The sequence below is a fragment of the Argiope bruennichi genome, chromosome 5 (assembly GCF_947563725.1).
Source record: "Argiope bruennichi chromosome 5, qqArgBrue1.1, whole genome shotgun sequence".
Classification (NCBI taxonomy): Eukaryota; Metazoa; Arthropoda; class Arachnida; order Araneae; family Araneidae; genus Argiope; species Argiope bruennichi.
This window is the reverse complement of record NC_079155.1, coordinates 92,758,609-92,786,441: the sequence shown is the minus strand read 5'-3', so window position 1 is coordinate 92,786,441 and position 27,833 is coordinate 92,758,609. Positions and strand designations below refer to the sequence as shown.

At 29.1% G+C, this 27,833-nt stretch overlaps 1 protein-coding gene across 2 annotated transcripts in view; it reads right to left on the bottom strand.

The window, feature by feature from the left end:
- Positions 1 to 26,526, bottom strand: part of LOC129969508 (connectin-like) — an 82,543-nt gene extending 56,017 nt beyond the window's left edge. Inside the window, exon 1 of one of the 2 annotated variants that reach the window (XM_056084112.1) lies at positions 26,338 to 26,526. The gene's annotated coding sequence lies outside the window, so the exon portion shown is untranslated. Of the gene's footprint in view, positions 1 to 1,951; positions 2,101 to 26,337 lie in introns of those variants that run through there. The other variant, XM_056084113.1, reaches the window with a different exon arrangement.
- Positions 26,527 to 27,833: the final 1,307 nt, after the last annotated feature.

Genomic DNA, 27,833 nt, shown 5'->3' with positions numbered 1-27,833 from the left:
AAGAAACAGAACACAAAGACTCCGCGACATTTTTCTAACAACTTATCTTAAGATACGTTAGATTTTGACTGTATTGTCATACATTTTTCTACAGACAGAATTTAAAACATCTGCGCTCCTTGGAATAGCCCAGAGTCAACGAAAGGTTCAACTTGTTTGACAAACGGTCGTAAAGAACGGGACACGGGACAGTCAAATAGATGTAACTTAGTATCTTATCTGATAAGAGTCGTTATAAAACACACGAGCGACAGCTTAGTCACAGATAAATGAATTGCAGAGGGGGAAAAAATGTCGCCATCTGCCTAACTCAAAAGAATGCATTATCAGTCACACCTAGAGAGTAAAATAAATATCTATTCTCGGCATTTTCGCTGTACGTTAAAACACCTTTTAAAAGTCATTATGAACAAAGTTTGTAACGGAAATAAATAATGAATGACTTCTTCCAGTAAATAAATAACAAGGTGCCTTTCTATTAATTTTCTAAATTTTTTATTCTAATATTCTTTTACTAGAAAGGAAAATCTGATAAGATTAAATTTTTGTTTTTCTTTACTACAGACACTAGGTAACTACGGAAATAATTGCATTAAATGTCATGGACGCATTTAAACTTATTTAATTCTCATACCTCGGTCAACACACAAAATGAATCTAAAATAATTATATTCCATGTAATATATAACTGAGAGTTCATTTTGTGGCAGAAGTGTATGGATTTAATTGAAAATGTCGTATATAAATAGAGATTAAAAGTAGTCCGCAATTTTTGATACAGAAAAAAATCAAAAAAGTAAACCGTGACAGAAAAATTTGCACATTCATTGAGCTATAAAGACTATTTCATTATTGTGCTATAGTGACTTCATAAAAGATACATTATGAGGGTATATAAAAATATGTGTTGTATTATACAAAAAACATAAAGCGGAGGATAAATATATAGATTAATACAACACACTGAAATCATAAAAATATTATGTGTTGTATTATACAAAAAATATAAAGCGGAGGATAAATATATAGATTAATATAACACACTGAAATCTTAAAAATATTATGTGTTGTATTATACAAAAAATATAAAGCGGAGGATAAATATATAGATTAATACAACACACTGAAATCTTAAAAATATTATGTGTTGTATTATACAAAAAATATATAGCGGAGGATAAATATATAGATTAATACAAAACACTGAAAGCGTTAAGCAGATATTCCTGATAGATACCTTGATCACAGGGATGAATAAATTTAAATATTTTTAAAAAATGAAATTTATTTAACCCTTTACACTCGGAAAAGAATTTCGATGCATAATTATTCGCCTAATACAAGGGCTTGTTTATTGTTCCGAGAAATAAATATATATAATTGTTCTAAGTTGAATTTCCCTGAAAAATTAATCTACATCTTTTTACCATTCTGTAGGTGTTTTTAATAATCAAAATTGAAAAATAAATAAAGCGTCAAAAGGATGCATCTTCTTGAACGGTGAGTGAGAGGCACCATCCAAGTGCAAAGGGCTGAAATATTAGGATGAAACAATAAAATACAACAATCTTTCAACAAATATAAGATAATTTGCATAAAAATTAGTTATGCAAATACCTAAAATAATCGAATCCATTTGATACCTAGAAATGGAAAACAATACCTCTAACATCTTCCTAGTTTTCAGAAAATTTGCTTAAAAGTATTCTTTAAAAATAGTAAATATTCATACTAAACACAAAATTTCTTGCAGAAAAAAAAATGGATACTAAATTTTGCTTAATTTTTTCCCCTTACAAGAAGATTTTACATCGAAAAGAAATACATCGATTACCTATTTCTGATCCATAGTGAAAAACGCACAAGGGATAAAAAGTAAGTTGGATAGTTAACTGATACATATCAAAATTTTTTAAAAATATTCCATGCAAAATCAAAACAACTTACTCACCTAAATTATTCACAAAAAAAAGTTGTTCACCTCATCAGATAGTACCCGATTCAACTCTCCTGCATATTTATAATCCATCTTGTGTTTCTCCCATAATAATATCCATTATCCATATTTGCCTGCGGGCTCTTAAGAGAGATGTAAACTTATTCATCGCGCGGGACGAAGTGCCCGTATTCCGATATCTTGCAGAAGAGATCGTGTTGCCATTCATAGACAAACTGGCGCTCACCTGAGAGGAGGGGGTGGGAGAGTTTAGAAGTGAATTTGTTTGGTTGGTTTTTATTGTTCGAGCACTCCCAGCACCCGGTTTAGACCCCCTACGTCCACTACTATTCCATGCACGACTGAAGCCTTTCATAAGAAATGAGTACTTTCGCTCTACTGGCATCCAAAATACGCCCATAATTCAATGTGAAGGATGCTTTTTTTTCGCTTTTTTAAATATTTTCAAAAAAAAAAAAAAATCTACGATGGACAATTTATTAAAGCAACTTATAATTCGGTTTAAGTTTGCTTCGATTTTTTAAAAGTAGTAAAATTTTTTAGAGTATAGCTATATTTTTTATTTGAATTCTTAACCAGCTAACGGTTTTTGACGAGTATACTCGTCATGGAAAAAGTACAACATTTTGCGTTATGACGAGTTAATTCGTCAGGAGTAATAAGTAGTGAACGTTTGCAGTTTGAATGACAATTTTAGTTAAAACTCAGATATATTCGTACATTTCAAAATGTTTAAAATATTGTGAGACCAAGTCGAAATCAAAAGAACAAATAAAAGATTATTACCGTTGTGCCATGCTTTGCTCAATACCATTCTCAAACAGCAAATTAAAACAATAAATTCATTTTTTTTATTTCTTTTCGTTCATGTGCAAAAAATGCAAGTTAGTTTTAAAAAATATATAAATGTGATTATTGAAACAAAATAAAAGTCATTTCATTATATTCAACCTAATTTCATATTACACATACTCTGTGTTTGACAAGTAGACACGTCATCGTTCAATTTTTGCGACACAATTTAGAATCGCATTTTCCGAAGAGGTCGAAACAGTTAACTGATTAAATATTTTAAATTTTCGCTCGTCTTTGGAATTTTCACTAAACCCTAGAATGAAAGATTTTGTTACAGAAAAATGTATGTGTTTTGAATAACTGCATTTAATGTTAAAAAATTTTAAAAAATTTAAATTATATTTTGCATGAAATTTAAACAAATTAAAATTACCAAATGGCTACATTATGAATTAAACAATTTCTCAGTGATACACGTCACATTATAACAATTCTACGATTAAAAGAAAAGTTCCTTTTTTACCAATACATTTTTTACAACGCAAAGAAGAAAAAAAATTTAATAGTATTTTTAATGGTAGAAGTGTTCATAAAAACAGCTATCTTGGTATTTTTTTTCAAGCTTCTATTTTAAATCTTATTCTATTACCTCTATTGCCATATATTGATCTTTTCTACAAATAATTATCAAAAAGCATTTCAAAAAGGATTTCCAAACATTCATTATTACCTTATGTAGCAGCCATGTGAAGTTTCTAAATGGAAATACAAACTTGTGGCCAAATGGTTAAAGCAGCATCACATTTCAAATATATTTTCGCCTCAAATTCATTTTGGCTATTTTGAAATTATTGTAAAAAAATATTAATCATTTCGGAATTATTTTTATAAGTTAAATTATTTGTGTGTCTACAAAGATTGAAACAGAATGACTGTTTAAGACTCTTAATTCATGATTCGAGAATTTTAATAAAAAGAAAGTTCCTAACTTTTAAAAAAAAACTGTGATTCAAAAGATTCAAAATAAAATTTGAAAAATATTTATTTTTAATTTTCTGCATAATTGTTGTATTTAAGTTATCGTAGAATTCGTTTACTAGAAGTATTTTAATGTATTTATTGGTTTTTAAATTAAAAATTTTCAATCATAAATATTATTATTATATTTATTAAAATTATTAATTCATTATTTGCACATAATTGAAACTGTTTAATATTAAAAATAAATCTTTACTGTCATTTTTTTTTGTCGTTTCAAATTTCGGACTCATGTTAGTTTTATTTAACCCTTCGAATAACATGGCGTGTTTGACATGCGCAATGAATTACTGAATTTTTAATTTTAAGTCTCCAATCTAGTGAACAGAATTAAATATTTTAAAATGCAGAAACCACTTGGAAACGCTTCAATATCTCAAATGCTCCTTATATTATTATAAGAAACAAAATAACAAATGTCCAAAATAGGATGTGTGATCTAATTAGGAAGTCAAATAAATTTGTATGTCAAGAGGTTAAATTCAATTTTGGTACTAAAAAAGATTTATTCCCTTCTCACCAGGTTAGAATGAGTCTTAATGCAATTCTGCTATCTGTGTCAAAACTTGTTTAAAAATTTAGCACCTCAATACAACAAGCAGGAAATTACTCATATTCGTATAAATTGAAACTAAGAAATAAGATTACGAAATTGCCCTTAAAAATATCTTGAGCAATTTATGTAATGAATTCGGCCGCCAAGTTGAAATCGCGTGGGTTCAAAACAGAAAGTTGTTTGAATCTATTTGCTTCCAAATTCGTGTTACAGCACGAGAAATCTATTAAAGGAGCAGGCCTCCGTCGAGACAGATTTCTTGACCAGTGAATACAAAGTGTGAGTAATAATCTCTTCAACCTGGAGAGCCTCGAGTGAATGAAGGGACTGTGCGCGATCGTGGAAATAAATACACCCTGCAGCTCTTTTTTCTTGCAGACGTCAAGATTGATTAATGGTACTTAATAGTCAGATCGGCTTTCAAGAGACGATGACTGGTTACAAAACACTGAAAACAATCATTAGTTAAAATTTGAATAAAGATAAAGAGTAATTATTTAATTTAAATAATACTTCAAAGTTGTTACGAGATCCGAGAAGAATGCGAGTAAATTAACTAGAAAGATAACGTTGCGTTGCGAAACCCGTTCCCATTCATAATTTTCATTCATCAGAAATGAATTTATGAAGTCAAAATATCTGTCAGAATCTGTATATTTAATTATTTATCAAACATTATATCGAATTTTTCAAAAATTATATCGTATTCTTACAAGTGTTTTTTTTAATTGCAAAATAATGCAATTAAAAAAAGTAAGCTTTTGAGTTAAGACTTAAGTGACCAGACGTCAGCAAATTAATTGGGCTGTTCTGGACTTCGATTCTTCTATCGAATTTTAGTTAAATGTCCATGATTTCTTTTTAGTTTTTACTTTCCTGTATATGTAGTATTGAGAAAATATAGTAATCATCAAAATATTCAAACTCGAGGTTTTGACGAATCGCCATGTTTTAGACCTCCAGAGTTCGAAAAACACATTTAATGAAAATATCCGTCTGTGACAATGATGATTCAAAAACGCTTTGGACTAGACGGTTGAAATTTGGTCTTTACGCCAAATTTGCAGATTTCTATCAAATTTTGAAAAAAGAAATCTGTTCAGAGGGAGTACGTGTGTCCGGTTGTTCGAATATAAATTAACACGATAATTACAAAATGACAGCTATTCTAATGTCAAAGTGTGCCGACTAAAATTCGGTACACATTTAACATCTTTATTGTACACACCTGTCAAAATTTGAGCGATATCCAACTTCGGGTTGACTGTCTGTCGGTCTATACTTTCAGAAACATGTAAAAGCGATAATACAAAAACGCAGCGACTTAAATAGATAAAATTTGGCATGAGTTTAGTTATATTAACGTCTCGTTTGAAGCAACACTAGGGCTATTTTGGGACGGACCTCGTCATTTTGAACTGCGGTCAGATGACGAGGACGGCACCTGAGCTGGCACCCCCTCTCCACACCACACCAGCGGGAGGACGTTTGGTCAGGACGGATTTAACATGCAACAGACCCCCTTGTACGACGGTTCTTCGGTGGAATCGGGTCTCGATCCTGAAACCCTCCGGTTCCGAAGCCGAGACCTTACCACCAGGCCACCGCGGCCTTTTGGTATGAGATTTTGTGACTGCAAGTGACTGCAGTTAAGAAAAAACTTTTCTAAAACACTAATTTGATTTTTGGGTACTATTAAGACTCACGAATGATTAATTGCCAAGTAACTCGCCTAAATTGATACCAAAAGTTATTTAATAATTATTGTGTGCCAATGTCATGTAAAGCGTTCTCTGGCATGAAAAGTTGATGAGAGTATGCGAGAAGCTTCTACGGAGACCACACTCGCTGGTTTTATTTATCAATAAATAGTTAATAAAAAACGATAACTAGACTTAGGTGACAAAAAAAGTTAGTATTGAGTGAATTCGGCTTCCCGACTTATATTATTTATAAAATGTAATCAACCGATGACTTAAAAGATTCCGTCTAAATGAAAAATAATGGAACTAATAGCAAAATACATTATTTAAGTTTTTTTTTCATTCTATTTAATAATAAAATAGTTGTAAGTTTTTTAAATTAATCTTTTGTTAATTTTTTTTTTTAATTTTGAGTCTTGTTACATATTATATCCCAACTAGTACTAATTAACACGAATGCTCAAATTTTATAGCGTCCCAGTTTTAAGTTAAACAAAGCAGCCAGCTTCAGTTAAACCACAGTAGATTTAAAGCAATTAAAACCTCAAAAAACATTGACACATTGTCTCTTCTTATCATCTCATAAATACAAATTTGTAATTATTGACCCAAATGTATATTTCAGTTTTGCTGCTAGTTCCAACACAAAAACCTTTAAGTTGTGGTATTATTCTTGTAGATATGCAATGTGCAGAAAGATAACGTCATTATCGCAAATGATAAACACCTGGAACTAGAAACAACCTTGTTTGCAACTGTATTTTTGAATGAAGAATGTCTACAAAATTATCTTCGTTAAATAACTTGTTATGAAATAATGTTTATCTGTAACTTCTGACCATTTCATGATACTCTAAAGACAGATATTAGATGGCCAATCCAAATAAATGAGGTTATAAGACAAAGAAAAACCAGCATTTTTTATAAGATAGTCGAAAAGTAGATGCAAGAAGGCATAATTTTCGCTAGAATATATTTCGAACAGTATATGACCATGAATTCTCACTTCTCTTCTGTAATATATTCTTCTCACATGCAATAATATATATAATAATAATAATATAATCACCCGATTCTGAAATGATATTTTTAAGCATTAACACGTAAAGCGCCAAGCCAATTTTGTCATTCTTTCCGTCTAGCTGGCAATACCCGATTTGTTTTATATTATATATCCTGACAACCAGATATATATAAGTAGCGATAAAACTGCATTCATTTAAGAGTATTATTGTGATCTTTGATATTAAAATTTATTTCGAGAATATAATTTGTTAAATGTATATCGTCAGTCAACAAAGACGAATACAGCCTGAAAAAAAATTATATTATCAGTCAACAGTTACAGATATGCAGTAAGGTATAAAAGGATATGGCCTGAAAGAAAAATTCAGAATCCATCACCGGTGACTGATTGACACGGTGCTTAATATGTTAATTCTATTCTTCAATGCTAATTGAGAGAAGAAAAAGATGTTAAATTCTTATTTCATTCCTAAAATTTTTAATGAAAACGGCAGACATAGTGCAACGTGAATATATTCACTTGCTAAGCAGTGAAAAAAAACTAAAGAAAATGTTTATTATACCAATTGTATTGTCGGATGTGCTAACGATAATTTAGTACTTTAAACGGCCCAGAAAAAGGCTTTACAGTTTACACATTTCTTTCTTTGAGTTCCTTATACCAATGCAGCCAGTATCTAAAAATTATTAACGTAATAAAATTTTTTGAAAAATTATAATTAATAAATAGTTTATATATATATATATATATATATATATATATATATATATATATATATATATATATATATATATATATATATATATATATATTAAATAAAAGCTTTAAATAATAAAGAAATAATAAAATCTAAACAAATAAAACATTAAAAATTGTTTTACAGGATCTGTCAAGCAGAGTACAGTTACATCCAATATACAGAGAGTACATCCAGTTAAATGATAATTAACATTTTAATACATTATAAACAGGTGATACATTATACTTTAATTCATTTAATATTGATTTTGATTATTCATTGTAAATACACTCTGTACTTTAATATTTTATTATTCAAGGAATTAATTTATATTTTTAATAAATTTATATCATTGTATCCAAGGTCAATATCATTCTTCAAACCAATATGCCTATGGACCAGCTCAATAATTGCATTACTCAGTAGTAAATAAATTCATATATGAAACAGATAAGTTTAATATTTCAGTTTATTACAGATCATAAGGCGAAAGCAGGCAAATTTTTTTAATTGCATCTAATATTCTAACAAATTTTGTATTTTGCTCAATCTTAATTTTTACATCATATTAATTAAAACTAAGCACCGAGTTTAATTCACTATATTTCAAAAATATTATGATATTGTAAGTAAATAATGATTTGAAGAAAACGGATTTAAGGAACATTCGGTTGATTTTTTCCCCCGTATAGTTGCAAATTTTGAGCGTCTTCTTGCATACTATCAAATTTTAATCCCCTTTCCTCGGCTATAAAATTGGGGACCGTGGGTCTCCAATATCTTGCATGGCATTGGTGAACGATAGTAACGAAATATAGAAATCTTTGACATGAAGCTAGCATTTACTGAATCAGTCACAAGATTATGAATTTCGAACGCATTTTTGCCGGATGACTACATCAAAATTTTACACAAAATTAAAATTGTAGTCAGAAGATGATATATCGGACTCCACTGATTGAAATTCATTGCGTTTACATTCAAGAGCAAGTACAGAGAGACAGATAGTCAACTGTTTGACGGGCTTGGTTCAAAATTTGATAAATATCTACGTTTCAGATGCTAAACCCGTGTACCAAATTTTAACTACCTAGCTCCTTGCATTTTGTAGTTTTCGAATTCCCTTGTATTTGAATAGCTCGACAGACCGTTTGTTCAAAATTCGGACAGACAGACAGTTCGTTTATGTTTGTTCAAAATTCGATGGAAATCCACAAATTTGATCATTATTTCATATTACCAAATTTTAGTAGTCTAGCTCAACATGTGTTTGACAGACTATCATACAGAGAGACAGAATATCAGAAATGTACTTTTCGGATCCAGGCAAATCAGAGATTCGTCAAAATGAATTTTTCGACGATAACAATCTTTCCTCTATACTTCGAATACAAGAAAAGGAAAAAAAATGATTTATTGAGTTCTTAAAGCATATTAAAAAGTAAGGAGATAAAGAAGTTTAAATAATGTATTTTTCTATTATTTTATAATTTTTCTTCTGTCTGATTCGTCCCCAATTGTTGAATTGTTAGTAATCATTTTCATAATCTTGATTCATGAATGATCATGTGGAGAAATAGAAAAACTTTTCCGGAAACTAATCATTTTTAAAACTGTTTCCATATTTCAATTCTTTTTTATTAATTAATTATATTTGCGAGTAACTGGGACGTAATCAATATAGTCAAGGACATTTAATTCCAAATTAAAATAAATCCAGAAAAGTGAATAGAAATTACTAAACTTTATTGATTAACCAAGATTTTCTGAGTCACTTTAGTATTGCAGCGATACGTTTGTGTTCTGGTGTAGTTAATATTGTCCACTGCAAAATTATGAAAACAATGAATAGGATATTAAGCATAATTGGCAGATGCCTAGTTTTGATTAATAATAACATATTGATTAAATAATTAAACATAATTTTTAACTATCTTTATTTATAACTTTCAAGAAAATAAAGAAGAACTTTGTAGTGTTAGTAAAAAATTTATATTAAACTTTATTCTTAGATACATCTATTTAAAAGTAAAACGCTAACTTTTTATTTAAAATAAGAAAATAAGTTTTCGAATTTAAATTTCGATGCAGTTAATTCTTTTCAAAACTGAAGTTGAAACTTAAATTCTGCAGTTGCATTTCTGTTATTGTGTTCTACTTCGATAAAGATTCATTCATTGTTCTATTCCTTCGATAGTATGTATCTTCATTGTGCGATAGCCACCAGATGTGTCAACAGTTTTATCTCGTTTCATACTTTTTGTTTGCCTATCTTATCTCTAAAAGACGCCAGGTAAATGGCAGAAACAACTATTAAAAGCTCATTTTTTTTAGTGTCTGGTTTTAAAATATTGTATTTTAAGAGCATAAGAGTATTGCATTCGACCTAGTTTTACTTTTATTCGATGAATATAGTTCAAAGAATATTTAATCACTAAACTCGCTTAAGCGTTTACAAATAAGGTATACCCGACTAACGAAATACGACTCATTGAATACACATCTAAATTCATTTTTATACGTAATTTATTTTTACAATTAGTTAACGTTTTCTCCAGAAATCCACCATGTATGTCGGCCTGACGTATACCAAATCTAATATCAAGGTTTAAATATCTTTTTTATAATATGGCGTAAAATTTTGAGATGGATATTCCAGATCAAATGTCGTCCTCAGCATCTGACCACTATTAATAACCCTAGTTTTGCTAAAGAATGAGAAAATGAATATGAACCTAACTAATTAAATTTACTTAAATGCCAAATTTTTTAGGTAATTTGAAATGATTTTTCTGAAATATACTTGGCGATTACGTCTTGTTTTTACTTTTCTCTAAAAAATTAAAAAAAAATCTCCTCAGTATTTGTCTTTTTAAAGACCTCGACTCCTTTACTTATAAATTTATTTAACCTCTTAATTAGAAGACATTATTTCAGTTGTTTATTTTTGTGGTGAGGATTATTAGTCCAATCAGATTGTAACAATTATTTATTAAAATTACGTTATAGACAGAACTTTAAAACATGGCTTTTAAAAATTAAATACAAAACATAAAAACCAGAAATGTTATGTAGCGGCATACTGGAGCTTTTCAGTTTCCAAAAGCTCTGCTTCAGCTCTTTGGAATAATCAGTAGTAGTTAATGTCACCGGAGTGATTAAATCCTCTTCCCTTACTGTCATGACGGTCTCAATATGTTTTTTATTACGTGGCATTTAACTGTTGGCATTACATTGTTATTTCAATACATACAAGAGAGTGAAGGAAAGGTGTGACACTAAATGATTTTTATATTTTAATTCCTGCTTTGACTTACGAGCAGATTTAAATACTAAATTCTGTTATTCGAAACACTTTGAGACTTTTCGTAAATGCGAAGAGGTGAAATTTTTTTTATTCATTTGGATGATAATCCGATGCGTTCTGTTGAATGCAGCGAACAAATATCTTTGATTTCTGTGCTATTTTAGATATAGTTTATTAAATTTAAGAATAATCGTATTACTGGCATCTTGTATATTTACAATAGAATAGTAATGAAATATAAATATTGTACCGACTTTTCCGAATGTAAAAAAAAAAGTTATAGACATGAAAAGGGCTAAAGAATGGCTTGTGATTTTCCTTAAAATTCTTTGCGGTTATGCAGCGATACTGAATATTTAAGTATTTTTAAGAAATAATAAACTTCTGACATTTATATTTTTCGCTAATTAATTATACACATTTTTAATAAAAGATTTAATTTGAATTATACCTGTCATTAATGTTATTTTAAAAAATAGGATTGATTTAATAAAATTTAAGAAACATAATATTAAACTTTTTTTTGCCAACATTAAACCAAATTCAGTTTTTTAATTTATCATTTTTATAAATTTAAAAATAGACGGGAAATTACTTTGAAAAATTAAATAAACTCGTATTTTAATTACTGATGAACAAAAAGTTACATAAATTTTATTTCTATCCCCAAAACACCCAATCAGATTTAGTTTCCCAATTAAAAAGTGTTTTTACGAAATATTTTTCCATTTGCTGCATTTAGAATTATGTGCTTAAATAGTACTCTTTCCCCTGGAGAGTAGACTTAACGTGAATTTTCACTATTCAAAAATGGTTTCAAATTCAATTATTATAATGTACGCTTGGGATTTGCATTCACTGAAAATTGAATCTTCCATCGAGTGGTTAGTAATGAAATGGTTTGTCCATAAATTTACAAATTATAAATAAGTATGTTACGATGGTATATTATTTATTAGCGATTCTTCGAAGATATTTCCTTTCATTATCTATTCGAAGAATATATAATGAATTTCTTTCATTATTATTTCAAAATGTTTGAAAGGAATTTTCTATTTTTAGTAATGAACCATTATTTTTCTTTAATATCGTTTTCTCACTACATTTGCTCATAATCTATTTTTTGCAGAAGAAATTTGTAAAGATATTAGTTTAATTGTGGAGACTTTAAAAAAATCAATACCTAATATGCGAAAGAAAGTAATAAAAAGGAAACGCAGAAAATATCGAAATCAAATGAGTTTTTGAAACCTTGCTGGCTTGGTGGTAAGATCTCAGCTACAGGATCAGGAATTTCAGACTCAAAGCCCGATTTCAAAAAGATCTACCGTATATGTAAGTTTGGAACATGTTCAATCAAACATCAAAAATCAAACGTAATACCGTTGGTATGGAGTGAGAATTTAAGAGAGGGAGATGCTGGTTCAGAAGTTAACCATAGCATCTGACTGCGGATCAGAATTGCAAGTTCCATATCAAAAAGACTTTAATATTAGTCCGGAATAGAGAATTTGTGTAACTAAACTGAACTCGGAATACCATTTTCAGCAACAATTACTATGATTTAAATATATGATAAAAATAATATGAATAATATAACAATAATGGTGTTAATTGAGAAACTTTTGAGAAGTAACTTCCTTTAATAATCAACTGATGTTACCACCTGCAATCATATGCCCTAACATGTTCCAAAATGGCTAAGTGAACTTGATACAAATAATGTTAAATAATTATAAGTGCAAAATATTCTAAAATATTCTTTTAATACAAAATTTTTGTAGCAAATAATGATTTGAACTATAAAAGATTTAAGTATTACACATGAATTCGTGATGCTATATTTGCTTATTTGCACTTTTTTGAAAAAATTTGCAGATTAATTGCTGCTGTCATAGATACGGCATAGCAAAAGCTTTGCTTGCAATTCTAATTGCTTATTCATTTTTCTTTATTCCCAGAAGTAACGATTATTTTATTTCCTAAACAGCTTTTAAGATTTTCCTAAAATATATATAATAAAATATGTAATAGTTATATTATTTAGATTATTATAATAAAAAATAAACGATACATGCAGGGAGAGTTATTAATTCTATGAAACTCGAGTCATTCTAGTGGCAGAAAATGAGATAAACAAAAATCTGTTGGAATCTACGGGGGATAAACCTATAAAGTACCATCCATTGCGTTGCTAAGTTACTAAATCTATCTAGGAACGACAGATGCAACTGCTGGTGTAATAATGAGTTTACTTGGGTTATAAGAGGAAGTTGATCATCTTGCTGCCGTAATTGTAGGGGGGTGCGGGGGATTGGAGAGCAGTTTTCCGATAGGAGGTGTAAGAAATGGCAAAATGTAATTCTGCTCCTGCTGCTTTAGTAGTAATGAAAAAGTCACATTGACACTTTCTTGTGATTTATTAGTATAGATAGCGTCTGTCTGAAAGACCTTCCAAGAAAGAAATAATTGGAAAAAATAGATTTATGGCAACATCAATATTTTTTAAATATCGTTTTGGCAGCTATGGTATGAAATACGTTACTGCCAAAATGATATTTAAAAAACGTTGATGTTACCATAAATCTATTTTTTTCCAATTATTAGTTATGAAAAGCTATGAAACTTTTTGGGATAAATTTCGCAAGATGATACTTTTATATTGCGACAGTAATGACAACGCTGATACAGTTTGATTCCGACTCGACATATTCAATTTTGAAAGTTATGATTTTTAGATACATCTCTTAACACTAGAACTACCGGTGTTAAATATATTCCTAATTTTACCACACAAATTGGCGGGTTTTCGATCATCACGGTGTTCATTGTAACTTTTGGTTTAGTTTATGTAAATAAAAGAATATAACAACAATATAATACGTTAATTATTAATTAAAAAACTATGAAAAACAGCTTGATAATAATGATTGCCTCCTGATTAACACTTTGGATCAATATGAAAAATGTAATTCAAATTTTTCCAGGAAATGTCCGAAGGTTATGTGCAAATTGATGTAAATATGTATTAATGTCCATCATTGCATAGATAATCCATAAAATAATATAAACTTAAAAATTGCTAAAGCCGTAAAATAATAAAACTTAAAAATTGCTAATAATATAAACTAAAATTGCTAAAGTCATTTTGACCGGTCTTTGTATAAATAAGTATAGGTCATACTGATTATGGAAATTAAAATGGCTGAGTGGAAATTGAATAGAAATATGTAATTGTTCTTATATTTCATTAAAATTTTTCATAAAATCCTAGAAGAATACATAAATTATATCAATTGTTTTAAGCAAAAAATTTGAAAACCGTCAAAATGACGGCCTTGGCAGTTCTAGTGTTAAGACAGCGCTCCACTCTGATAACACAATGAATTGCGCTTAAAATAAAATTACCGGATTCGGGCAATTTATTTATAAAATTTATTTTTAAAGCTGTTTATTGTTCAGTAAAAATGATGGATATCATAAAAACACAATTGCTATCTAAAAAGAAATGTCGATTAGTTGCTTTTTTTTATATATTTCGTTATTAAAGAATGGAAAGTATGAAGTATATTTTTGAAAACGACTATAAAAGGTTTCTTAAAAATGTTACATATTTCAATAGATATTAAGTGTAAATTACATTATGTTTGATATCTACTGTTTCTCTTTCAATATACAGGAAATAAATTATATTTCATATCTCTGAATTTTTTCAGCCCGAAAATATTCCGAAGATGTAGTTCCATATGTTCTTTTGGACTTGCTAATCACGGTGGAACTAAATTTGATCGATTTCAGTTTCGAATATTATGAGTTCTAGAGTGACACTATTAATGATGCGAGCGAAACGATTTTATTTGTAAGCTATTTCAATCCTATTAGGGAAGGGGGACTTCAGATATGGGAATGGGAAATTTCTGATATGGTGACTGATTTCCGTTTCCCTGGTGGGTTCAGAAACGGTTTAGGATTGCTTCTTCTATTCCAATGACAAGTCACTCTTTTGCGTCAGGGATATACACATGAGACCTGCCGTAATGCTGGTTGTATTGCATTGACCGCAATAGTCGTTTCTAATTTTCGCCATTGCATTACGAACATAAGTAGTGTTTGACTCCATATTTATGGAGAACTGGACTGCCAGAAAAATGCGTGTTGTCTGTTGTCTAACAAAAAGAATGTTTTGGTGAGATCAGTCTTATATTCCCCCCCCCTCTCCTTTCATTTTACAGTAGGAGTTTTGGTTCCACTTCCACCACGAGTGAAGTTAGGAAAGCTTGGTCATTATACATATTATTCCATAAAATCCAGAAGAGCTTCTTACTATGGGATCTTGCTGCGCTGCGAAAGAACTATGGACTATGGTAAATGGTCAAGTTTTAAATGCAGTTTGAAAGGATCCACCCCTCCCCCTTAAGTGAATACGGATAATGAATGTATTCAGCTTGAATTCTCGCAACTTCTTGTCGAAATTGATAATTTGTAATTTAACTGACAATCAATAAAAATATTAATTTTTTTAAAAAATTTCAATAAAAAACTTACTTATTTTTTATAATATAAAATTTCATTATGTTTCTTCTTTATTGGGCCTTTGTAAATTACTTCGCTTCATTTTTCTTCTCTAGATGTTAACACTACATAAAATAATGATTTGATCTGACAGACGAGCGTCTCATTTAGAATTTGAAAAAGATTTAACAGGAGATGGAATTAATTCTAAATCTCCTGTAACCAGATGAGAGCAAAATCATTCCATTTAACAAATGTCAGCACAACAATGGTAAAATGTTTCACCCAGACAGATTTACATATACCAGGATCACAACGATTCTTCTAATAAGTTTGAAAACTCTGTCATTAATTCAGAGAAGACTTTTAAACTAACCTAAATAAAATCTTACAATAACCTTAGCTTGCCTAATATTAACTGAACGGACCGCCACAGACAACACGGTTGCCGAGAAACATGCACAATGGATCCCCCACTACGAACATTCGACGCATGATATTCTATGTACGGAGACACCAACTGTTTACAATTTCAAATGATCCAACCAGTTATGTGGATGAGATTGACACAAGGATATATACAACAGAAATTTTCGGATTGCTTCTTCTCATTTTCATACTTGAGATGCTCTATCCCGACGGAATAACAGAAAAATACTCTCCATTGCTAAGTATAATCTTTTCTAAATTAAATAAAATTGTTACAAATCTTTGAAGTATTTTTCGTTTTCAATGCAAAAAAATAGCATAAAATGAAAATGAAATCTAAAATATTTATGTTCTCCACTGTGGGACTAAATTATTTGAAGTCAAAAATATAAAAATGTTTTTGTTTATACTTTAGAATGATGCGCACAGTTAAGAGATAGAGTAATCCAGTTGTCGTCCAACAGCTACAAACTAATATAAAAGAAAATCTAATTAAAAACATTCAATAAACTACCCCTTTACCTAAATTTGCTATCGCACAACATATAGAAGAACATTCAATTCTTATACAAAAGTTAATTTTAAAACTTTATAAGGAATAACGACTTTAAAGCGATGTCTTAATCTTCTAGTCACAAAACGGAACTAAAAAAAATGGAGATCGTGGATTCTCAGTTCATTAGAATATCCCATAAATGCAAAGCGTGACTGAAAGATCACCAGTTAAACGACACGCCGTGGAACAAAATTAAATTCGCTTGTTTTATGGCATCCGTAACAACAACATAAAACAGGTTTTATCCACAAAAAGACGGTGACATTTATGGGAATATATTTGCTCATTATTAGTATTTATATATAATCCTTCGTAAGAAATTTACTTTTTCTATCAAAAATCGAGAGAAATTCGCCGTTTTTAACTATTTACGGAGTCCTGTAAGGAATATTTTACAGTCAAATTGCAGAATTCTTTCTCATATTTCAAAAAGATGCGGCATTTATGGGACTATATTTACTCATTACTAGTTTTAATTTTTCTATAAAAAATCTCAAGAAATTTGCCATGTTCAACAATTTACAGAGTTCTGCGAGGAAGGCTTTAACGTTAAATTGCAGAATTCTGTCTCATTGTCAATGCCTTATTCAAAGGAAGTCATCCAAGCACGTTTGAGGTCATTCGGTTCCTCTCAATTCTGTCTAAGAAGCAATTAAGAAAAGTCCTTCAGAGGTTAAGGTCCTCATTTGATCCTAACTAAAGGATGGAAGATGCTCTCGACCTCTGTGTTTGCATTTACTGAACAGAAGCAAAATACCGCAAATTCGTATTTGTCTGCGTATCAAACGGAAGCGTTTCCAACTAATTTTGATTCCACCATTGCAATGTTTCCAGTCATAAAAAAATAACCAAAATTCAAAAATCAAGCAGATATAAATTAAATCTAAAATTTAATTTATACAAATTTGCATTTTCTTTTCAGCATCAAGAATTTATATCTCGGATATAATAGTTAATACTTTTGTCAATAAATTTCAGTCAAAAAGAGTAGTCAGATACATTTATTATTTTTACTGCACAGTAACAACACGTTCTTTTTCTATCTTCAAAATTCGCAATGAATTCTAAAATTAAATTGATCTGATGAAGTCAATAGTATGATGCAAATATGAATTTATTTCATAAAATATTCAAAGCTGTTGTATTTTGAAAGAATTGATATTTATTGGAAGAATTGATATTTATTGAAAGAATTGATATTTATTGGAAGAATTGATATTTATTGGAAGAATTGATATTTATTGAAAGAATTGATATTTATTGAAAGAATTGATATTTATTGAAAGAATTGATATTTATTGAAAGAATTGATATTTATTGAAAGAATTGATATTTATTGAAAGAATTGATATTTATTGAAAGAATTGATATTTATTGAAAGAATTGATATTTATTGAAAGAATTGATATTTATTGAAAGAATTGATATTTATTGAAAGAATTGATATTTATTGAAAGAATTGATATTTATTGAAAGAATTGATATTTATTGAAAGAATTGATATTTATTGAAAGAATTGATATTTATTGAAAGAATTGATATTTATTGAAAGAATTGATATTTATTGAAAGAATTGATATTTATATGAAAGAAATTAAATAAGGGTAAATTATGACAAAAAAAATAAAACTCTGCTTTTGAGAATAACAGAACTTAATAAAAATTAAAAAGACTATTCTTTATAATTGCAATTTTAGCTGAAAAATAAAGTTTTCAAAGACTTTAAATCCTAAAAATATGTACACTTATATATCCTATTACGGAAATATTATGAATTGAAACTCAAACCATACATTTTTGCTTAAGAATATTCTCAAATTAATCTACTCGAACAAAGACGTAACAATCAAAATAAGAATTCAGTTACTATAGAAAAATGAGTTCAAAAGCAGCAGCAGAGGTCTCCTAAAATCTTTCTTGTTTACTCTAATAAAAGTCTTATAATAATATGTCTTCCCTCCGATCACAATTTTATAACTTGAATAAGGCCGATATCTTAGATAGCATTGGCTAACAGTAGTTACGAAATACAGATCTTTGGCGCGAAAACGGCAATTTTACCGTGTCTATCATGTGATCCTTGGCAATTAATTCCTGGCATGCGTTTAATAGTACTAGAAAATCGAATATGTGTTTCAAATGCTTTTTTCCAACCGACTGAAACCAACATTTGACACAAAACTACACTTGTAAAATCCCGTACTAAATTTGATATATTTGAATCACTGCGTTTTTGAATGATGCGCGTTTACATGCTTGTGAAAGTACAGATCGACAAAATGTTAATCCCTTGACGAATTTGGTTCGAAATTTGATAAGCTTCTAGACTTCAGATATTAAATGTTTATACCAAATTCTATACATCTATCTCTCTTCTTTTTATAGTCATGTTAACTTATATTCAGACAGCCACCTTCAGAGTTTGGTTTAGTTATATCAACGTCCCGTTTTAAGTCAACACTAGGATTATTATGGGATGGACCTCGTAATTTTGAACAGCGGTCAGACGACGAGGACCACACTGAGCTGGCACTCCCTCTCCAAATTTCCACACCACATCGGCGGGAGGAAATTTGGCCCCGACGGATTTTACATGCAACAGACCCACTTACATGGAGATTCCTCGGTGAAATCGTGTCTCGAATCTGGAATCTTAAGGTTCCGAATGCGAGATCTTACCACCAGGCCACGGCGGCCTCAGACGTTCTCAGCATGGATTTCATTCAAAATTTGATAGAAACCTCCAATTTGTTGTAAAGACCATATATCAATTAGCTCAAAATGTTTTCGAGTTCTTTACTATAGCAGGGGTGTTTGTGGGACCCCAAAAAATCCCCTGAAACTTTTACAGACTTACTACCGACATTTTGGAGTTTCGAGAAGGGGGGGGGAGAAATGAAAAATTACGATTATGAAGTATTGAATGACCTAATTATAAAAGTTCAATGAATTACTTTTTTTGCAAAATTAATAACCATTAATTTTGCAAAATTAAGACCTTTGAACCCAGGTCACGTGATCGCACATCTGGTCGAACGAAGTCTCTCTCTTTTTTTTCTGCCGCGCCTACTTGCCGAAAAGAATCCAGAAGAGAATGTCCGAGAACCGGGGGAATGAGTCATAACTCGCAATAAGGAAAGAACAAAAAAGAAGTTTTTTCCCCCTTTTCACGCATTATCACTGCCTTTGGAGAAAGAAAGGAAAAGTTTTCACCACACACACTGACCTTGCGTTTTCTGCTTTCAAAGCAAACAAAATTACCCAGATCAAAATAAATAATTCATTATTATTCCTACTTCCTTTTGAACGACGATCCCCGGAATTTCCGGGTATCGAAGTTCAAAATCCCCGGAATTCCGGGGTTTCCCCGGAGCACAAACACCCCTGCTATAGACAAATAGACAAAATGCAAAATGTTTTTCGAACAGTTCGAATTCGTTGATAATTACTATATTTTCTATATATTTCGTATACGAGAAAGTAAAAAAGAATGGTAGTCCTAGCAAGGCAATCCAACAAAGTTTACAAGCTATGATGCATTTTCGCAATATTTTTCGATACGAAGTCAACAATACTACATCAGACAATCAGAAGAATATCATTAAGCCGTATTAAAATTATGCTAATTGAACAAGTCTGGCTGATTCATCGCTTAAATTTGATCAGTCTATTCTGCTTTGTCAGAATGATTGAGTCACATTTTTTAAAGTACATGTCTTGAAGTCTAAGCATTCTATCCACTGAAAGCAGGTTTATAATGAATTAAGCGATATAAAACCTTCAATATGAAATAAATGAACTAAGATTTAATAATATCGCGAGTTGTACAGTGAAATACAGTGAAAAACACCATATTACGCAACAAAAAAATAAGAATGATATAAATCATACTATCTCACATTACAATGTATGCTCATTTCCTGAAATTGTCAGTGCATAATTATTTAAAAGAAAATAACTGAAACCATTGAGTTGGTAATGATATTCAAATATTCCGTGCTTTTTTCAAATTTTAAGAGCCAGAAATTGAAAACTAGTTTTTAAAATAAACATAACAAAAAAGATTAAATCTATCTTTTACTGAAATAATTTTATTTTTCATTCGTTTTTGGAGTTTCGAAATACATTCAAATTTCAAAACATCTAAATAGTTCAAAAATCTATTTCTTTGAAAGCATATAAATTACATTGTGATCTTGCGGCCAGTAGATGACAGACAACAAATAAAAATAATGAATGGTAAAATATTCAATGAATTGTTATTATATTAAAGTATAGATATTTTCATTAAAGAAAAATAATGAATAACTTCCAAGAAATAAAAAGAAAACATTACAAAAAAAAATTACCAATTCATGGGAATGATATTCACTTCTAGAATCTTGGATTCTTTTTGGAGGATTTAATGCACAATTTTCATGTTGATTGTGAAACTGATCTTTCCTTATAAAGGTTAACTCATTCTGATTCATATGCGATTTTTAAAATCCTTCCAAAATAATGAGAACTATTAGATTATTTATTAAACAAAATAACATTAATTGCAGGCAAATGTTGTAATATTTACGATACATGCTACTTAATTACAATAAGTAGGGCATTATTTTCTGATTCCTTTCAACATATTTGATTTTCCTGCGAAAAATAAACTAGAATAAAAAACAAAAAATTTAATTAGATTCAAACTTCTAAAACGAAACATCATGACATATTTTAGTCTTGTTATACCCGGTTTTATTTTTAAATAATATAGCAGCCACAATGTGCACACGATATATACATTTAATATCATCGAGTGTATATAAGCAGTAATTAAAATATTATAAAATACACTTAGGAATATTTTTAAAAATATAAAATTAAAGAAACATATTACAAAGAAATAAAACAGGTATAAGTAAAAATCATCTATTTTGAACTTTAAAGTGGTGTAAAAATTATTTTTGTGCAATTAATTGTATCTTCCAAAATTCATCAAGAAAAACTTTATTTACAGTTTACTCCTATATTTATTTTTCATAAGGAATCTGATTAAAATTTTGGAATATTTAAAGAAAATCTACATCTAAGAAGTAACTGTGCCAAATATGGCAGTTCTGTATCCAACAGTATGCCTTGTTGATCATTTTGAACAATTTCTACATTATGCATTTTAGATGATAAAATTTACAGATACGACTGGAAATGTAGAAATCATATCCCAATGAAAGGCGACATATCGGTAAATCACCTTTCGCTGATATTTGTGGGTGAAAGATTTATATTAGAAACACTTGCAAATATACCATGGAGGAAAAAAGGTACTGAACTTTTTAAAACTTCGATCTCGGACTCTTTATTACAAGAGCTTGCAACTCGAGACACTAGCAGGGTAAAAAAAGAATATCTGTTTTGGTGATAGATAAAATAGAAAATAAATCTTTCGAAAGCAATCAAAAAATTGAATTATTGAAAAATTTTCAAAGAAAAAAACAGGAAATATGATTAAATAACCTATTTAGCTGGGATACATTTAACAATATTTAGTTAGTAATTTCTCATTCCTTTCTAATTCAAATTTGGTATAATAGAGAAATTTTTTGGAAGTTTAAAAAAAGAGACGAAAAGCTCTTTATAAATTTCATTTCTTGTTCGTCTTTTTTTTTTAATTTATAGTACTTGCAAGCATAAACAGGATCAGTCTGGGACATTTTACTCAAGCAATATTAATAACAGAATATCCTGAAGTCAGATCATATAATTTATCGAAACAATTATATTGCAAAAATATCAAAAATACTGAATGTGAAAATTTTTACAAATATATAAAAATTTCTTCAAACCCAAATAATCAGACATTGAAAAGTTCAATTCCAGTTTTTTTTTTTTTTTTTTAAAGATTATGTTCTGTTTTATGATAATTCTAAAGTCTGAAAAATTAACAAATGTTCAATTTTGTTAAAAATATCAAGCTAATTTTCAGAATGGATATTTTAATTCAGTTAAGTACGTATATGTCTCTTCGATACAAAAAAAAAATGAAATTTTATTAAAAATAGCTTTACTGTTTAACATTTAAATATGACAACTAAACTATTAATATAAAAGAAAATCAGAAATGCATACTCATTAATGTTTGTCAAAATACAAACACAACAGCTCGTCAAAGTAAAGTTATGAAGGAGAAATAAAAACGCAAAACATAGTTAACTTGACTGAATGCCTCATTATTTTATCACTTAAACTAGATAATGCTAATTATTCTTTGGCCGTTCAATTTGTTACAAAAATAATGATGGATAATGCGGCCTCATAAAATGCTTTTATGGGTTTTAACTTTTTATTCAGTTAAAAATTAGCAATACAAAAATTTAATGAGTGATTTTTATAACAATATATTCTTCTCTAGTAATGATTAAGAAAAAAAAGTGTATGTATCTGCACCCTCGCACGTGCGTTTTACGTTTTATAATTCGGCTAACATACAGTTGAACAAGTTCACATGTAAAAGTAAAGTGTGCAACACCAATTTAATGCTGAAACCAAAGCACATGAAGAACAAGAAAATGAAGTTACAATGAATGTAGATGCCGTTAACTTCATATTAGATTATCCAAATAATGACAAGGTTTTGTCTTCATTTAGATGGTTCATACACATAAAGACCAAAACAAATGCAAGACAACTGAAATAATGAAACTTAAATTTCTATTTCAATTTGAAATTCAAGAATATTTTGATGAAGGACCTGTGAATATTAAATTATGCATAAATCAACTGAAAACTAACGCAACAAATATACCAGGCGAATCAACTACTCGCCAGAGGCGGCTAGTTTTTTAAATACATTCAATTTGAAAATGTGCTTAAGATATTCGGAACAATCCTTATAAATCTGAATGCCGTTCATATGAAGTTAATAGCCGAAAAGACAGGTTGCTGCTCTAAGGTTCTGAAATTGCTCCAGGCCAATTTAAATTTCCAGTCTATTTATTTTTCATTTATTAGATTCATGTCCAGTTTTGAGCTAAATGAGGATTATTCTGAACTATGATCGTCCATGGATACAATAATTGAAGTATTCATCTCCCTCTCCAAATTTCAATAGAGGGTCAAGACCTACAACAGACTAAATAAGCCCTTGGTTGACATGCATAGCGAATCTTTTGTAGAATGAGGTACTCGAATTCGCGCCCCTCTGATCTCGATGAATCATGCTACTATGAAGACATATTTTAACTCTTTGCACTCGGATGGTGACTCTCAATCACCATTTAAGTCTGTGCATCATTTTGAAGTTTTATTTTTATTTAATTTTGATTGATTATAATACCTGCAGAGTAGTAAGAAGATGCAAATTAAACGGGAGAATTCAACTTAAAACAATCATATATATTTATTTTTCGGAGCAATAAACAAGTCTTTGTATTAGGTGAATTATGCATCGAATTACTTTTCCGAGTGCAAAGAGTTAATAAATAGAAACGGCAATAATATTATATTGCAGATACGCCCACCACTTCAGATAGATTATTCCAAGTTCTGAGATAGAACGATGCTGAAACACATATCAAACATTCATAGAAGTTCAGAAATTTATCTATTCAGTAGCCAAATAAAAAACTTACTATGAAAATAAATTTTTCTTGTGTCTGGAAAATTAAATAGAACTTATGTGCATATGTTTACCATTCAATGCAATAATTTGAGAGGAGAATCTAGAAATTGAAAATCAATCCAGAACGAATAGGACGCTAGTATGCAAAATCTCGTTTCGCAGGTTCGAAGACTGATTTCACGATTATCCACCGTGTTCATAGTCCTAGCACATAATAAATCTGGCATCTTGGAGTCAGATGTTTTAATTTTGGCACAGCATAATGTTGACATAAAAGGAGGTATAGGCTCAGGCGTCGTCTGACAAAGTCCAAATGTGCCATAACTATTAGATTTTCCCTTAAATATACTTCCGACTAGAATAAAATTTATTCTTAATAATTTTTATTTTATCATGGTAAGATCGGATGCATTACTATATTATAACTCATAAAAATAGTGTTGGAAATAAAGAGTTGCAATTTTATTTACTTGCACAAAATTTTCATAAAGCAATTTAGCAGCCATCGTTAAAAATTTGCGAAATTTAAGAATTATGGAACATTTATGGCTTACTATGTTAACACACTATTGGCTGTCTGCCTGTAAAATTTATATACAACATAACAGAATAGAATAATTGTCTGCACTAATAAAAAAAAAGTATATCATTCCCTTTTTCAGAATATATTCATCCACTTGTTACACATATATTTTGCGTAATCAGAAGGATTTATTAGAGCCATACCAGTTGTAAAATGCATCAGGGTTTCTCTGAAATAATCGCCACAAACAATTTTTGAAGAGTTCTATTTTGGCTATTGGTAGATCGAAAATTAATTTTTTATTAATTATTCACCAAAAGTGTGAAAGTTCAATGCACGTGTTAATTCTTATAAGTTTTTAAGGTATTTTCTTGAAACAAATTTTACAAATTTAAATAATCGATTTCACTTCATTAATGCATCGAACTAAATTGACAATAATCAATCTCTACATCTTTTCTTCGCTATATTTCTACAATTAACAATATACAGCGCCACCCATCAATATTTTTCCATTCATTTGTGTTAATAAATAGAAAATAAAATATTTAATTCAAAATGTCTTAACAAAAGTATTGGATGCAAAAAAAGCTGTCGATACAAATCAGATGAACTTCAAATGAATAAAATAAACTTAGGAAATAACAACCTAACGTATACCAAAAATGACAACCTTAAATTTTAGTAGATACATAACATTTAAATTAAAAATAAAAATCAAGTGGAATGAATTTCCTTCTTCGGATAATATTGATAGCAAAAATGTATTTATTCCAAAGAATTAAATGTCATCTTTTGGTAATTCATATATAGTACAAAACATATAATAGTGTAACCTTATTTTCGTTACATAGATTAGACAAAAGTAAAAAGTCTTATCTTCCCACTAATTAAAACATTTTTTTTTCAACCATATAATTCCTATACTAAACTAAAACAGCAAAAAGTTATAACGCCAAACGGAAAAAAATATTTTATCAGTTCTTACGAATTAATTCCTATAATAAATTAAAGCGTGAAAATAAACAGAAATTTTATTCTCTAATCGTTTTTTTTTTTGAAGAAAAAAAAATAAAATGGAAATTAGATTACCGTTTACCTATTTATTTTTTTAATAGATTTCATATGAATTGTGAGTAATATTAATTTAAGGAAGCATTCAGTGCTTAAAAATAAAATAAATATCTCAATATATAATAGAGTAACCTTATTTTCATTACGTAATTAGACAAAAGTAAAGATTCTTATCTTCCCACTAATTAGAACTTTTTTTTATTTGAAACATATAATCCATATACTAACTAGAACAGTAAAAAGTTATAAAGCCATTTGGAAAAAAAAATCATCGGTTCTTACTAATTAATTCCAACTATAAATTAAAGAGTGAAAATAAACAGAAATTTTATTCTCTTTAATCGTTCTTTTGCAAAAAAATAAATAAATAAGATGGAATTCAGATTACTTTAATTTTTTAAATTGATTGCATATGAATTGTGAGTAATATTAATTTATGGAAACATCAGTGCTTAAAAATAAAATATCTCAAGCATACTTCACACAAATAAAACATTAAAAACGGGAGGAAAAAAAACACTTACCTTTTTTTATATCAAAAAGAAAAGAATAAAAAATTGTTTGGATCACATCTTTGATATGACGAAAAAAATAAAATAATCCTTATGCCTCTCCTATTTAGGGTCTAACGGAGTTAATATGGAAACACTTGTCTACTCTGCCCCTCTTAGTTCAAGTGGACCGGCGAGCTCGGTAGTGAATAAAACTGTCACTTTCACGGAGTCGGGAAAAGTTGGTTGGCGAGAATTTGGCGCGCTTTCTTCAAAAACAATGAAAAAGTTACCGAAAGATGGGAGATCGTTTATAACCTGCGGTAAAACATGAAGCAAACCTGCTGAAACGCCGATTCCTATTTGGAAACTTGAAATGGGTGCTTACGATAGGTTGTGATCTCATTCATTGTTATTTAATTTTTGGTTGTCAACATTTCTTTTTAAATATGACTACTTACGCTGCATTCGAATGATTTAGATGAACAGTTTCATTTTCATCTGTGTTGCCACACTCGTTGATTATATTAAAAACAAAAAACACAAATATTTTGTAAAAATTAAATAATTGAATAATGCTCTATGAAAAAAAATATCATAGTTTTTTTACTTGTTTTTTTTTTTTTTTAACATTTTTTGAAAAATAAACAATGTTATCGAATTTGTAAAAAAAAAATCTTGCTGTATAATCTAAATAAAAGAATAATTCCTTACAATGAGCAAATCATTTTTAAATATTATTTTTGAAAATCAATTGTTCTACGTTCAATATTTATAGAAATACAATTATTCTTCTAAAGTTTGAAGAATAAATAAACTTAAATTAAAAGAAAGAAAGAGTTCCCATCGTATTCAAAAATTGTTTAGTCTATTTTGCTTATTTTTCAAAGTTTGTTTACTGAGTAAAGAGTTAAACGTGCTTATGCTAGGGGAATTTCACTCCAAACAAAAAGTTCATTTCTCCCTATTCCCATTGTTCTCAGTTTGATTTGTTTATAATTAGTTATATGTTGTGAATTTTTTAAAAATAAGTTGATAGTTGTTAAAATTTAAGCGAAAAATTACTTTTTTTTTACTCGTTTGTTTACAGATATACTTTATGAAAACAAAACTAATAAAAGATAATAACTATTGTCAGTTTTTAAAGATTTAAAAAATGAAATCGTATTAGCAAATTAATTATTTTTATTTATTTAATTATTTAACTAATTATTTAATTTAATTTTTATTAAAAAATTTAATTGATTCGATAACTGAATAAATTAATCAATGTTTCATATCCCTCCTTTTTCTTTTCAAATAGAAAATTTCAAACTTCATTTTGTTCTAGAAACTTTTTGGTGATCTCAGATATACAATATCAACAATAAAATAAACAAGCTAAGGATTTATTCTAAATTAGACATATTTAGCAACTAGTTGGTTCACCAGGATTCACGACTGACTATGTAAATAGGTCTTTTTGGTTTCTTTACTTAAATGTTTTTAAATTTCAAATTTTGATATGCATATAACTTCTATCATTTTAG